This window comes from Pteropus alecto, unplaced genomic scaffold (genome assembly GCF_000325575.1).
Source record: "Pteropus alecto unplaced genomic scaffold, ASM32557v1 scaffold213, whole genome shotgun sequence".
Lineage (NCBI taxonomy): Eukaryota > Metazoa > Chordata > Mammalia > Chiroptera > Pteropodidae > Pteropus > Pteropus alecto.
In genome coordinates, this window is record NW_006434829.1 from 2,310,206 (window position 1) to 2,322,146 (window position 11,941).

Consider the following 11,941-nt stretch of genomic DNA (forward strand, 5'->3'; position numbering starts at 1 on the left):
CAGTGTGCAAAGCTTCCATTGCTAAGGTCACCTGCCGCATGGTTCAAGATGGATGTTGGGGCTCCAGCCATCACATCTATATTCTAGCCACCAACCAACAGGAAGCCAAACCTCCTCCCATTTAAAACATATCAAAGAAACGTCAGGCCCCGCCCACCTGAAGGAAACTTCGCTTAGAAAATAGTCATCATTCTGTGGCGCTAACCGTCAAGGTGTCTGTGCAGGAGGGAGAGTGGGGATTGGGGGCGGGCGGCGGCCTCAGCCACAGGTGCCCATCAGAGCCAGCCTGGGAGCCCCCTGCCCGCCTCCCACTGCCCCTGGCTGTCCTCCTCCCTCTGCTGCAGCCCCCTGTGCTGCGTGCTCTCCCTCCAGCACACCAAGCCGACTGCATCTCCCCGTCCACGTGCCTGGTCCTGCCCACCAAGCTGACTGCATCTCCCCGTGCCTGGTCCTGCCCAGACGGCCGCTCCTCTGTCCCCTCGTTGAGGTCTCCATTCCCAGCCCTCCGGACCGCCCCTTCCTGAAGGCCAGACCCTTCCCTACTCGCTCCCTGCTCACTCACTGCCCTGTGATCTGGGCGATCTATTTTGCCTTTTCAAGTTAACAGAGACGAAAATAAGTAAATAAATAAGCCCCCTCCCTAACCCACTCCTCTATAACTGGAGTTCCAGGGAGGAAGGGACAGGGGACTTAACACAGCAGAGAGGTTTTTGTAAAAAATGTGGGTCTAGTGGGGGCTGGGGGGCGCTGTCTGAGAACCCGCAGCCTCAGAGAGGATGGATTACTCGGCATCCCCAGCTGTGCCTAAGGACTTCGGGGACACGAACCCAGCTCTTCAATTTCACTTAGCAAGACCCCTTCCTCGGGCAAAAGACTGCAAGTGGGGACAGGAGAACAATTCGTTGTTTAAGTCACGCTCTTTCTGTACTGTCTGGTTTTTTAATGTGCTTGCCCTGTCTACCCAAGAAAACAAACAGACAAACCCGAATCCCCGCGGCCTCGTCCCCACAGCCTCGACGTTGCCAGGAGTTTCTCTGCACTCAGGCTGCAAGGTCAGTGCTCCTCCCCACTGCCCCCCCTCATGTGTCCCAGCTGTCACCTGGTGCGGGAACCTGGCTCAGCCTCCTGGGCCCTGAGGGAGCCGAGCTTCTGCAGCAGGATTCGGGGGCCCCTCCCCTGGAACGGCACAGTGGACGGTGCGGGCGGGCAGGGGAGGCTGGACTCCAGCTGCCACCCCTCCCCAAACCAGCATCTCCTGGCAGCGCCCCGGGGTGGTGGCTTCTCACCTGCAGGGCAGGCTCCCCGCGGTCCCGCCCTCACCTTGTGCTGCCTCAAGCATCGGAAAGGTAGCCTGACTTTTCACGTGTCGCCATCGTTCCTGGTACTGGAGAACCCCCAGCGTAACCTGATCCCGAATGCTGTAAACACGAGCAAACACAAGTGGAAACAATAGCGAGATCCAGAGACTGCGAACCCCTCGTTCCCCGACCCCCTGCAAGACTCATCCTACCAGCCAAACAAGAGCCTGGCCTGAGGCTGGGGGAGGGGGCTCTCCCAGCGCCCTGGGGCTGGGACTCTGGCCCTGGGCCAGGTGAGGGGGCTCAGCGTTTTCCACTCCGCTTGGTCGTGTTGGGAGGAGGACGCGAGGGCCCCTATGCCCTGGTGGCAGCGGTCCCGTGTCATTCACAGACACCCGCTGGGCACCCTGGTGGCAGCACACAGGGAGCAAGCTGCACGTGGCCATGGGTCCTTGGGTGAGCGCGGTGAGTGTGGGACCACCTGCTCCCGCCACTGTTCAGTGTCCTCTGGTCCTGTTCGAGCTCAGAGGAGATGTGCCTTTTACTCTCACAAAGGACGCTGCTGGGCCCTGGCGATTCTGACAGAATCCAGCCTTGGGGAATTTCCAGACATGTGGCCTCTGTCTGTCTGCCACGTCGGGGGGTGTCTTAACTCTGCGAGGGCACGAAAAGCAGAGCCTGCTGCTCTGGGTGGCACAGCTTCACTCACGGTCCCAAGAGCCTGCGTCACCTCCCGCTGGGGCGTCTGTAAGCTGCGCCCTTCTCCGCCATCGCCAGGGAGTCTGCCTGATGGCTCGGCTCAGGGTCGACTTCACCAGACCCTGGACGGACTGCTGTGCCGCTCCCTGTGGTTGACCCCACCCCCCGAAGCCGGCCGCCCAGCCTGCCTCAGGGTGCACAGCCCGCTCGGACTCCTAGCTGGGGGACACGGTTCCTCCAGAACCCACGGGGCCCGCTGGGCACTGCACTTCCCGCCGTGGGGCGGGCGTGCTGACTGGCCCTTCCCTTCAGGGAGGGGGTCCACGGCAGTGCGGGTCCGACCTGTCATGCCCTCTGGAGCACAGGTGTCTTTCCAAGGCCCCCGGAGTACGAGCCACCTCCCCCTGTCCATCGGCGTGGCGAATGGGTCAGCGCGATCGCCACAGGGATGCGTAGCCAGTCCAGACCCTGCAGCTGCGCTTCAGCGGTGAGAAGATGCAGATCCAGTCCCGAGGCAACACCGTGGCTTAGCGCCGTCCATCCAAAGGCGTGTGTGTGCGCCTGCGCCCACATGTGCGTGAGCGCGCACCTGTGCGTTCTGCATCATCTATTTAATAGTGCGGATTATAGCAGAATACGCGGTGCCACACCTTCAGCGCCTGGACGCAGCAGTAGAGTCGCTGCATTTCGGGGTGTATATCTTCAGCTTTCAGTGTTGCCAAATTGCTCCCCAAAATATTTGTACCAATCGGCAAGTCGTGGTCGAGGTTCAAAGGTTTCCTCACTTTCCGAAGTGAGGCTTTTCCAGAAGTTCTTCTTGTAAGACTTATTTCGTGGCGACGTACGTCTGGCTTGGTTTCATAAATCTGCGGTCGAAGTTTGGTTCTCCAGAGAAATGCTCACCTTTATGGCTCACCATTTAATTTCTCTGCTGTCAAGAGGCAGAATTAAGTTCTTCCTCTTTTAAAAAGAATGGTATAAGTGGGGAGTAATGAATGCAAAATGCTGTAGTTAAACAGCGACAGAGAAGCTGATGGATCGGCTGCCGCTGACGTTATGCTATAAACAGGAAGAAAGTGATATTTAATCATTTGCCAAAAAAAAAAAAAAAACCCCAGCGGTGACGGATATGGTGTACTTTGACTCTGGGTGACTCGCTACAGCAAATCGTTATTTTCCAGTTAAGAGAGGAAATAAAAAGTGCGAAGCACAGGAAATTATTGCTTTCCAGAGCACGCCGGGTCCCCCGAACTGTTTAAACTTGTGAACCATCGCACAGTTCCGCTCACGGGCCGAGTCGGGTCCTCCCGAAAGCCGCGTGATGACCTCGGACGCCCAGCGCCTCAGGAAGCATCGTCATTCAGAGACGGGGCCTTCAGAGGAGTGATTAGGTAAAACGAGGTGATGAGGATGGCCCTCCGCCAAGAGGGTTGGTGACGGTAAAGGAAGAGGAGGCTGGGACGCAGACGCCCACAGAGGGACGGCCACAGGAGGACACGGAGCGGCCAAGGAGCGAGGCCCCCGGAGGAGCCGCCCTGGCCTCTCCCGGCTTCTGCGGCCCCCGCGTCGCGTGCTGTGGCAGCGTCGTGCTCATCTCTGCCTCCCTGTCACGTGGCCGTGCCCTTGCCTCTGTGTCCTCTCCGCGTCTTTCAAGGACACTCGTTTGGGGACTTAGAGCCCGCCTGGCTAATCCAGGATGACTGCATCTCAAGATGCCTCCCTCAGTCACACCTGCAAAGGCCCTGTTTCTGACGACGTTCCCATTCACAGGTCCTTAGGGTGAGGGCACAGACAGGGCTTTGGGAGCTGTCAGCCCCTCGCACTGCCCGGCGGGGGTGTTGGGGGGTCGTGCGCGCTTTTAGTTATAGAAAGTGCTCGTAACAGCACCTGGCATTGAGTGAGTGACCTGTAAGTATTGACTAAATTAATATTTAGTCCATATTTTTATTATCCACATCTGTATCAAAATTGGAGGCACAATGAGAGGGATGAGTTTCAAGATGAACCAGAAAGCTCGCTTCTTTGTAGCAGAATATTCCTGTATGATGAGTATGCAAACGGCCGATGACCATGCTGAGAGAAACAGTGTAGGACCCGTCAGAAATAAGCACAGGGAGACGATGTGCCGTGGAAAATGCCACGAACCTCTCTCGAAGTGCGGATGAGCCAGGGCTGCCTCTGGGACCTGCACCCCTCTGCCGGCCCTTCAGGTGATGGCGTCCCCGCACGCCCCACCCGCCCCTGGGCCAAGGCCGAAGCGGCCCAGGGTCACCTGGAAAGGCTCTCGGGACCCAGGGCAAGGGGCTTTCGGGAGGCAGGCAGCCCGGGTGTGAGGGCGGCTGGGCTCCGCGGTGGCCCCCTCCCCCTTCTCTGCCCCCCCTGCTGCCCCGCCTGTGAATTCGTCACATGACAGACTCTGTGCAGTGGGGGTTTCCTTGCAGCCCCCCCAGGGGATGAAACGCAGCAAACTATAAAGGGCGGCCCGGCCTCGCTGACCGCCGTCCTCAACCATCTTCCCTCCGCAGAGACCCACCCCGGAGATGAATCCAAGTGCGGTGACTTCTCTTTCTTTCTTTTTAAAGAACTTTCCTGATGGGAGTATCTTTGTCTAGGGCAATGTCTGGCCACACTGGATCTTAGACTGCGGCCACACTCGGTGGTCCTAGAATGGGGCTCCCTGCGGGAAGGCCCAGCCTTACGACTTAAGGCATGGTGTGGGGTCCCAGGGGATCGCCGCTCGACCTGGAGACTGAATTCAATCGATTAAGCGTCTGTAATGATTCCCAATAAAATCTCTGAGCACCGAGGCTTGGGCTGGCTTCTCTGGCTGGCGATGCTCGGTGTGCATGGTCACCCGGCGACGCTGGGAGGGTGGTGTGTCTGACCGCACGGGGGGACAGGACAACGGAGCTGGCCTGGAGCCCTCCTGGGCAGCCCTGTGCATCTCTTCTTTGCCTGATTTTGATCTGCATCCTTCCCCTGGAGTAAACGGTGTCCGTGAGCGGAAGAGCTTCAGTGAGGGCTGCGAGCCCTTCGAGCAGAGCGTCCGTTATGGCAGCCCGAGCAAGCTGACTCAGGCGCTCAGGTGTCTCCGGCGAGGGCACCCACATTGCAGCGGGGCTCCGGGATGCGTGAGGGGTTATGGAAAGGGCCTGCGTCACGGTGCTTGGCTCTCGGGTGTGTCTGCGGGCGGAAGACGGAGCAGCCACCCGGTCATCCTCTGCCTCCTGCTCGTCACTCCTCCTATGAGTTTGTGCCTGTGTGTGTGTGTGTGTGTGTGTGCACACATGTGAGTGTGTGTGAGTGCCTCTGTGTAGGACATGTGTGCTTAGACGTGGCAGACGTGTTATCACCTCAGGGTCTGTGCCCTCGCTGTCCCCAGGCTGGGATGCTGATCCTTGCCCTCCACAGTCCCCTCAAATGTCACTTCCTGGGAGACGCCCCCTTTCCGGACTCTGAATGATGCCCCCCCTTCTCTTCAGCTCGATTATCTCCACCTCTGCATATTTATCACTGGTCAGGTCGGGGCCCACTTTATGCGGAGAGAAGGAACACCCCGGTGGCTTTAAAGGGCAGAATCTGCTTCTCACTCTATGGTCCACTGAGGTCGGGTGACAGGCTCAGATCACGGCAGTAGCCCAGGTGGCCGAAGGAGCCGGCACAGCCCCAGCTGGAGCCCAGCAGGAACCAGCGTCAGGTGCCCTGGCCTGGAAGAGAGGCACAAACCCATCTGCAACATGCTGGTCACAGCGAGTCACCAGCTCCGCCCACCACGAGTGGGCCCGGAGTGCCAGCCTAGCCGGACAGAAGGTGCGACGCTGGGGTCACTTACAGACGAGCACTGACGGCCCCATGCTCCTTGCTCAATAACTGTCTCGTTTACTTCTGTTTGCTCGCAACCGTCTTCTCCAAGGAGCAAATAAACTTCAGAACGACGAGCTTGACACACAATAACTGCTCAGTGTGTAGTTATCTATGTAAATATTTCCATGTGATAATGTATGCATTTTCCCACATGTGTGTGGAATGTTTGAATGAGTTATACTCCAAACTCGAAGGCCCACGAGACTGTGCATTCGCGACACTCTCTGGAACTAGAGGCTCTCGGCAGGTCGTTTGGCGTCTCTTGTTGCTCTTCTTGCCTTTGTCGTGCACTGAACTGAAGTCGGGAGAGGGTCCTGGCTTGATTAGTCTCTGCCCGTAAGACGCTCCACCTCATGCGACCACGGGTCTTCCTCTGGGTTCAGAAACTTTGGTTCTCGGCCTCCCCGCAGCCCTCATTAGGCCGAGGCCACCAATTTAGATCCGAGAGAGAGACAAATGGTCACCTTAGGACCGGACGGAAGTTTCAGGACGCTGCCTTTGCGGGCTCCAGCGATCTCCCAGGTTCAAGGCCGAAGCCGAACTTCAGGCTTCTTTGGGATACTGCAGACCCCGGAGGGGGGGGGGGCGCGCTTTGTTCCCGGCCCTCTGTGACTCTCCGCAGTGGCCGTGGGTGGAGGCAAAGATAACGATGTCAAAGGTCGGTCTCCCAGAAGGACCCTCGCTCTGCCACGAGCCCCTCATTAGTGCAAGGCAGGAAGCATCGAGCGGTCAGATCCTTTTTTTATTTTATTGTTTTGGGCCAATTAGTGGCGCTCGCCGTCCGTGAGGCTGACCTGGCGCGCTGACTCACACCCAGATGCCACGTCGTCTCTCTCCCTTAGATGCACCCATGGACCCGTTTCCTTTAATGAGTTTCCCCAGTTCTGCTATGAGCCGGGCCTCGGGCTAGGGCACAGGCACCGGGGGCCGACCCCTGCACACACCCTCCCCCCCTTTCCTGGAACCCGGAGAAACAGGTGCCCCAGTGGAGGACCTCATGGTCATCTCCCTTCTTGAGCCATCTTACTTTTGCGTTCTCCCATGGGACATGAGCAGGCTTTGCAAGACAAAAGAGAAGCAGAATGTTTCCTCGTGCATGAGTCTGGAGGATGTTTGCTCAGCCAGACGAAACGATACAGTTAATGCGTTATAGATACGAGCACCTTTCCATGGAAAGAATTCCGGGAATGTAACAAGCAAAGAAGTTACAGACAGAGACAGCACGTGCACACAATCCTTTGACTCTGGTTGACTTAAGACCTAATTACTACAGAGTACTTGACCTCTAAGAAAGCTTTTGAGGCTGTAGTGATGAACACTGTGAGAGTGAGGAGCGGACGTGACGGAACCATTGGGTTTTAATTAGTTGGATTCTGGGGGGTGAGGGTGCCCCAAAGAAGAGCTCTTAGCTGAATTTACACACTTTGGGATTTCAGGAGCCTGTTAAATTTTTTTCCTTTGAATTCCTGTCAAACTGGGAAGTATTGAAAACCACCAGACAAACTAGTAACATCCGATTTCTTACTAAAACGACACTTGGCGTGTCAACGTGCTCCTGGGGTCCCCCAGCTCTGCAGTTTTCCTCGTGGTAAAATACACATAACAAAACTTACCATCTTAACTATTCTAAGTGTGCAGTTCAGTGTTACTAAATACACTTATAACGTGCAATTATCATCTCCCTCCGTCTTCATAACTATTTTCATTTTGAAAACTGAAACTCTACATCTATTAAATAGCAGCCCCCTCCCCACCGCCTCCAGCCCCTGGCAAACCACCATTCTAAGTATCTCATATAAGTGGGATCATATAGTATTTGTCTTTGTGACTGGCTTATTTAACTCGGCATCATGGCCTCAAGGCTCAACCATGTTGGAACAAGGGGCAGAATCTCCTTCTTTTCTAAAGCTGATAATGTTGCACTGTGTGGATGGACCACATTTCGTCGATCCATTCACCTGTCCTCACGGATACCTGGATTACTTCCGTGTTTTAGCGACTGTGAATAAAACTGCCATGAACACGGGTACATATATGTCTCTTTGAGACCCTTTGGGGTATAGAAGTGGAATTGTCGAATCGCATAGTAATTCTATTTCTAATATTTTAAGGAAACTCCATACCGTTTTCCATAAGCTGTACCATTTTACATTCCCACCAACAGTGCGCATGGGTTCCGATTTCTCCACATTCTTGCCAACGCTTATGTTCTGTCTTCCGATAGCAGCCATCCTAATCGGTGTGAAGTGATATCTCAGTGTAGTTTCGATCTGCATTTCCGTAATGACTAGCGATGGTGAGCATCTCTTCGTGTGCTCATTGGCCATCTGTATTTCTTCTGAGGAGAAACGCCTATTCAAGTCCTTGACCCATTTTTGTTTGGGTTGTTTGTTTTTTGTTCTTGCGTTTTAGGGGTTCTCTATATATCCTGGGCTTCTCCGAACTATTCTACTGTATCTCAAGATTTATGAAAACGGAGGTCCTCTTTGGGCTTGTCTTCAAATATCTGAACGTACCTTCACGTCGTAGGTACTCCAGGAATGTGCCCTGAACCATGTGAAGTCAACAGATTCTTTGTTACATCTCTCTTGACGCACGATTGCCTGCTCTCGCCTTTGATCTTATTTTTAAAAATGTATTTAGCTATCATGCTGTCGAAATGTTACTGATGTTCTGAGGTGTCATGAGCATTGGCGAGGATGACTGACTCAAAGGTGGATGGTTTACCCTCTTGGGGCAAGTTGGTAATCATCGCCATTTGTGATACTTCTCGAAAAAGTTATCTTCACTCCCTTTACGGGTTACCGAGTCCACTGTGACAACAGGTGCCTTCGAGACCTGACACTGGGGATTCCACCTCTGGTAATGGTTGAGGAGTTTCTTGCAGATCAACACTTTCCCAAATAGCAATTATAAAAATACACACAAACGCACACACAGACACACACACAATGACAGCTACCTAAAGAAAGTGGGGAGTTAACAAGAGATTGGAATCAATGCTTGAAACTACAAAGCATCTAGAATAGAAAAAATACACAATTAGAAAAACGAAATAACAAAACTTGCAGAATTACACCACCTGATTTCAAGACTTAATATAAAACTACATTAATTAAGACAATGTGATAATAGCATAGAGATATACAAATCATCAACAGAACAGAATCGAGTCTAGAAATATACTCATACATATATGATCGACTGATTTTCAAACAAGTGACGAGCCAGAGATCGAGAGAAAATATTTGTAAACTTGTATCTGAAAAAAAAGACAGGTATCCCGACTCTACAAAGACCACCCATCATCCAGTGATAACAAAAAGTCAACAACTCTTTTTAAAAATGACAAAAACATTGGAATGGGTACTATGACCAAGAAGGTACAGAAATAACTCGTAAGCGCATGACCAGATGATCAACGCAACTGGTCAGTAACAGGAATGTGAATGACACACCCAACAGATGAGACTGAAGTACCCAGTGCTAGGTAGGATTTGAGCAACTGGGGTCTTTAAATATGGCTGGTGGAGACGCAGACCACGGCCTCCTGGTAAACAGTTTGTCGGTTTCCTGTGCGGTGAAACGGGCAGTAATCATAGGACCCAGAAATCTCACTCGCAAACATTTACCGAAGAGATATAATACTATGTTCACACGAAGACTTGAACGCAAACATTATTGTGAATTTGTTCTATGCAGCCAAAAGCTAGAAACGACACAAACGCCAATGAACCGATAAATGGATAAATACATGCATTCGTGGAGACAGTTCTCAAAAGGAATTTTTAACTGATAAAAGAATTTTTAATAAATGAAAGTGCATGGGTGAATCTCAGAAAGGAATCATTCTAATTGAAAAAGCCAGATCAATGACTCTGCATGGTATAATTTCATTTATATCAATTTTTTTTTTTTTTTTTTTTAGATAAAGCGACCCTTGGTTGACCTCACAGATTGCAAGCACCTTGTCAGCTTACAATGCCTTATTTTTTATTTTTTACGCCTACAGCACCTGGTCTTCTTAGGTGGTCTCCCATCCAAGTACTAACCAGGCCCGACCCTGCTTAGCTTCTGAGATCAGATGGGATTGAGCTCGTTCAGGGTGGCATGGCTGTCGACTATATAAAATTCTTGAAATGGAAAAACTGTGAGAGAAGGCATACCAGCGGTTGCTAGGGTTGAGAGGTACGGGGAGGGGACTGACCACAATGAGATAGCGAGGACTTTGGGAGGTGACGGAGGTGTTCTATGAGGTGACGGAGGTGTTCTATGTTGACGATGGTGGTCACTGCACGTCATTCGCTGACATTCGTGGACTTAACACTAGTGAATTTTACTCCATGGACATTAAAAAGAGTAAATCTCGATGTGGCTACATAGTTAGCTTTTCACTGAGTGTGTGTGACGCTCGGCCTCTCCACCCGGCTCTGCGCTCAGGCCCGTGGCACGCATGGGGACACGCAGCCTGTCCCTGGAGGGTCGATGAGAAGACCACCCGTGCCGTGGGTCGGCTGAGGGCTTGGTGGGAGGAAGACGTTTCGCTGTTTTCTCGTTTCATACGTTTTGAGTGTCGAATCCCGGGACTGTATTATTTTTATCTAAAGCTTGACTTTTTATTATATAAATAAAAATACAAATTCCCCGGCTCCATTCTGATACAAAGATGCAGACTCATGAATATTTACCCCCAAATCTTTTCTCCAAAACCCACAAGGAGAATGAACGAATCCGAAAGCCTTCCACTGTGCGCGTCGCCCCCAAACGCCATGTTACTCCTTGAGTCACGCAGACCAGGTGACCACCTTAGGGACGACTCCACCTTAGGGAGATTTAAATAGAAATGGAGCCCCCAAGTCCTTTGGTATAATAGGAGTCTTTATAAAGGACAATAATAGAAAGAAACGAAAGAAGGAAGATTTCTAAAAATTGCGTTTAGGAAGTTAATTTGAAAGAATTTTTGAGTCATCGTTTTCTGGAAGGGTTTGGGATGTTGTCAGACAGATAGAGGCAAATAAAAAAATAATTACGGCACTTGTCTTTGCTGTGTCTGGGCTTGGTCGTGAGGATGCTGATAAAACCAACCCAGCTGGAAGTGAGCGTGAGTGGTTCGTGTGAAAAATGGTCATGGACTTGGCAGCTGAGAAGGCGGACGTACTCAAAGTATTTGTTCATTATTAAGATTTGTTGTTTTCGGCTCTGGAAAAATGTTGTCAAAGCAAAAATAAGGTCATTTATACTACTAGTCTGCAAGGTAAATTTTACTTTAAAAAAAAAAAAAAGGAGGAAGAAAATACAAGATTGTTCTCCTGTGGTTGGAAAGTAGGACAATGGATTGGATTATTTGTCAGGAGATAATTAAAGAGCCAGACAGGAAATTTCTTAGAGAGTTTAAGCTAGAACCATGTATTTGAGATTAAAATAACAACAGCAGAATCTGCCAAACAAGGGAGATGCGGTGATGTGAGCTTTCAGTTAAAATAATATGCCAGACGATGGAAAGGTCTAGAAAATAATATGCAAACACCTTTGTCCGCTGGATTTGCCCACTGTTAATATTTTGGCATCCTTTGATATTTTAAAATAAAACATTACAGACTAACTGGAAGCCTTTATCTACTCCTTCCTGCTTGACTGAATTCTCTCTTTCTTCGCCAAAGGAGTCACCATTCCCAGGTGTGTTATTATAGTTTTCTACTTAGATGTCGATCTATAAATGCTACGTAAAATTCTTACATACATTTTTAACATTTTTACAAAAAGTATCTATCACGCTTTTCATCGATCTGTAACTTGCCCTCTCGTCTTTTCTTATGTTTTAAGATTAGTGATTAAATTTATAGCTATGGTTAATAAATTTTAACTCATACGTGGTATTTATTTTGCATGAATGTGCCACATTTTATTAAACCATTCTCTAGCCAATGTACAATTAGATGGATTCCAGTATTCTGCTCTTATACCTCTTACATACGATGCTGCTGTGAATACTCTGGTGCGTGGCTCCTTGCGCAGATGTGTGAGAATGCCTCTCTCCCCACGCCCACCCCACACACCCTTAGAAAAAGCCCCTGTTTGTA

At 51.1% G+C, this 11,941-nt stretch overlaps 1 pseudogene; it reads right to left on the reverse strand.

Moving 5' to 3' along the window:
• Window positions 1–9,864: 9,864 nt before the first annotated feature.
• On the reverse strand, window positions 9,865–9,983 carry LOC112478395 (annotated as a pseudogene).
• Between the last annotated feature and the right edge of the window lie 1,958 nt (window positions 9,984–11,941).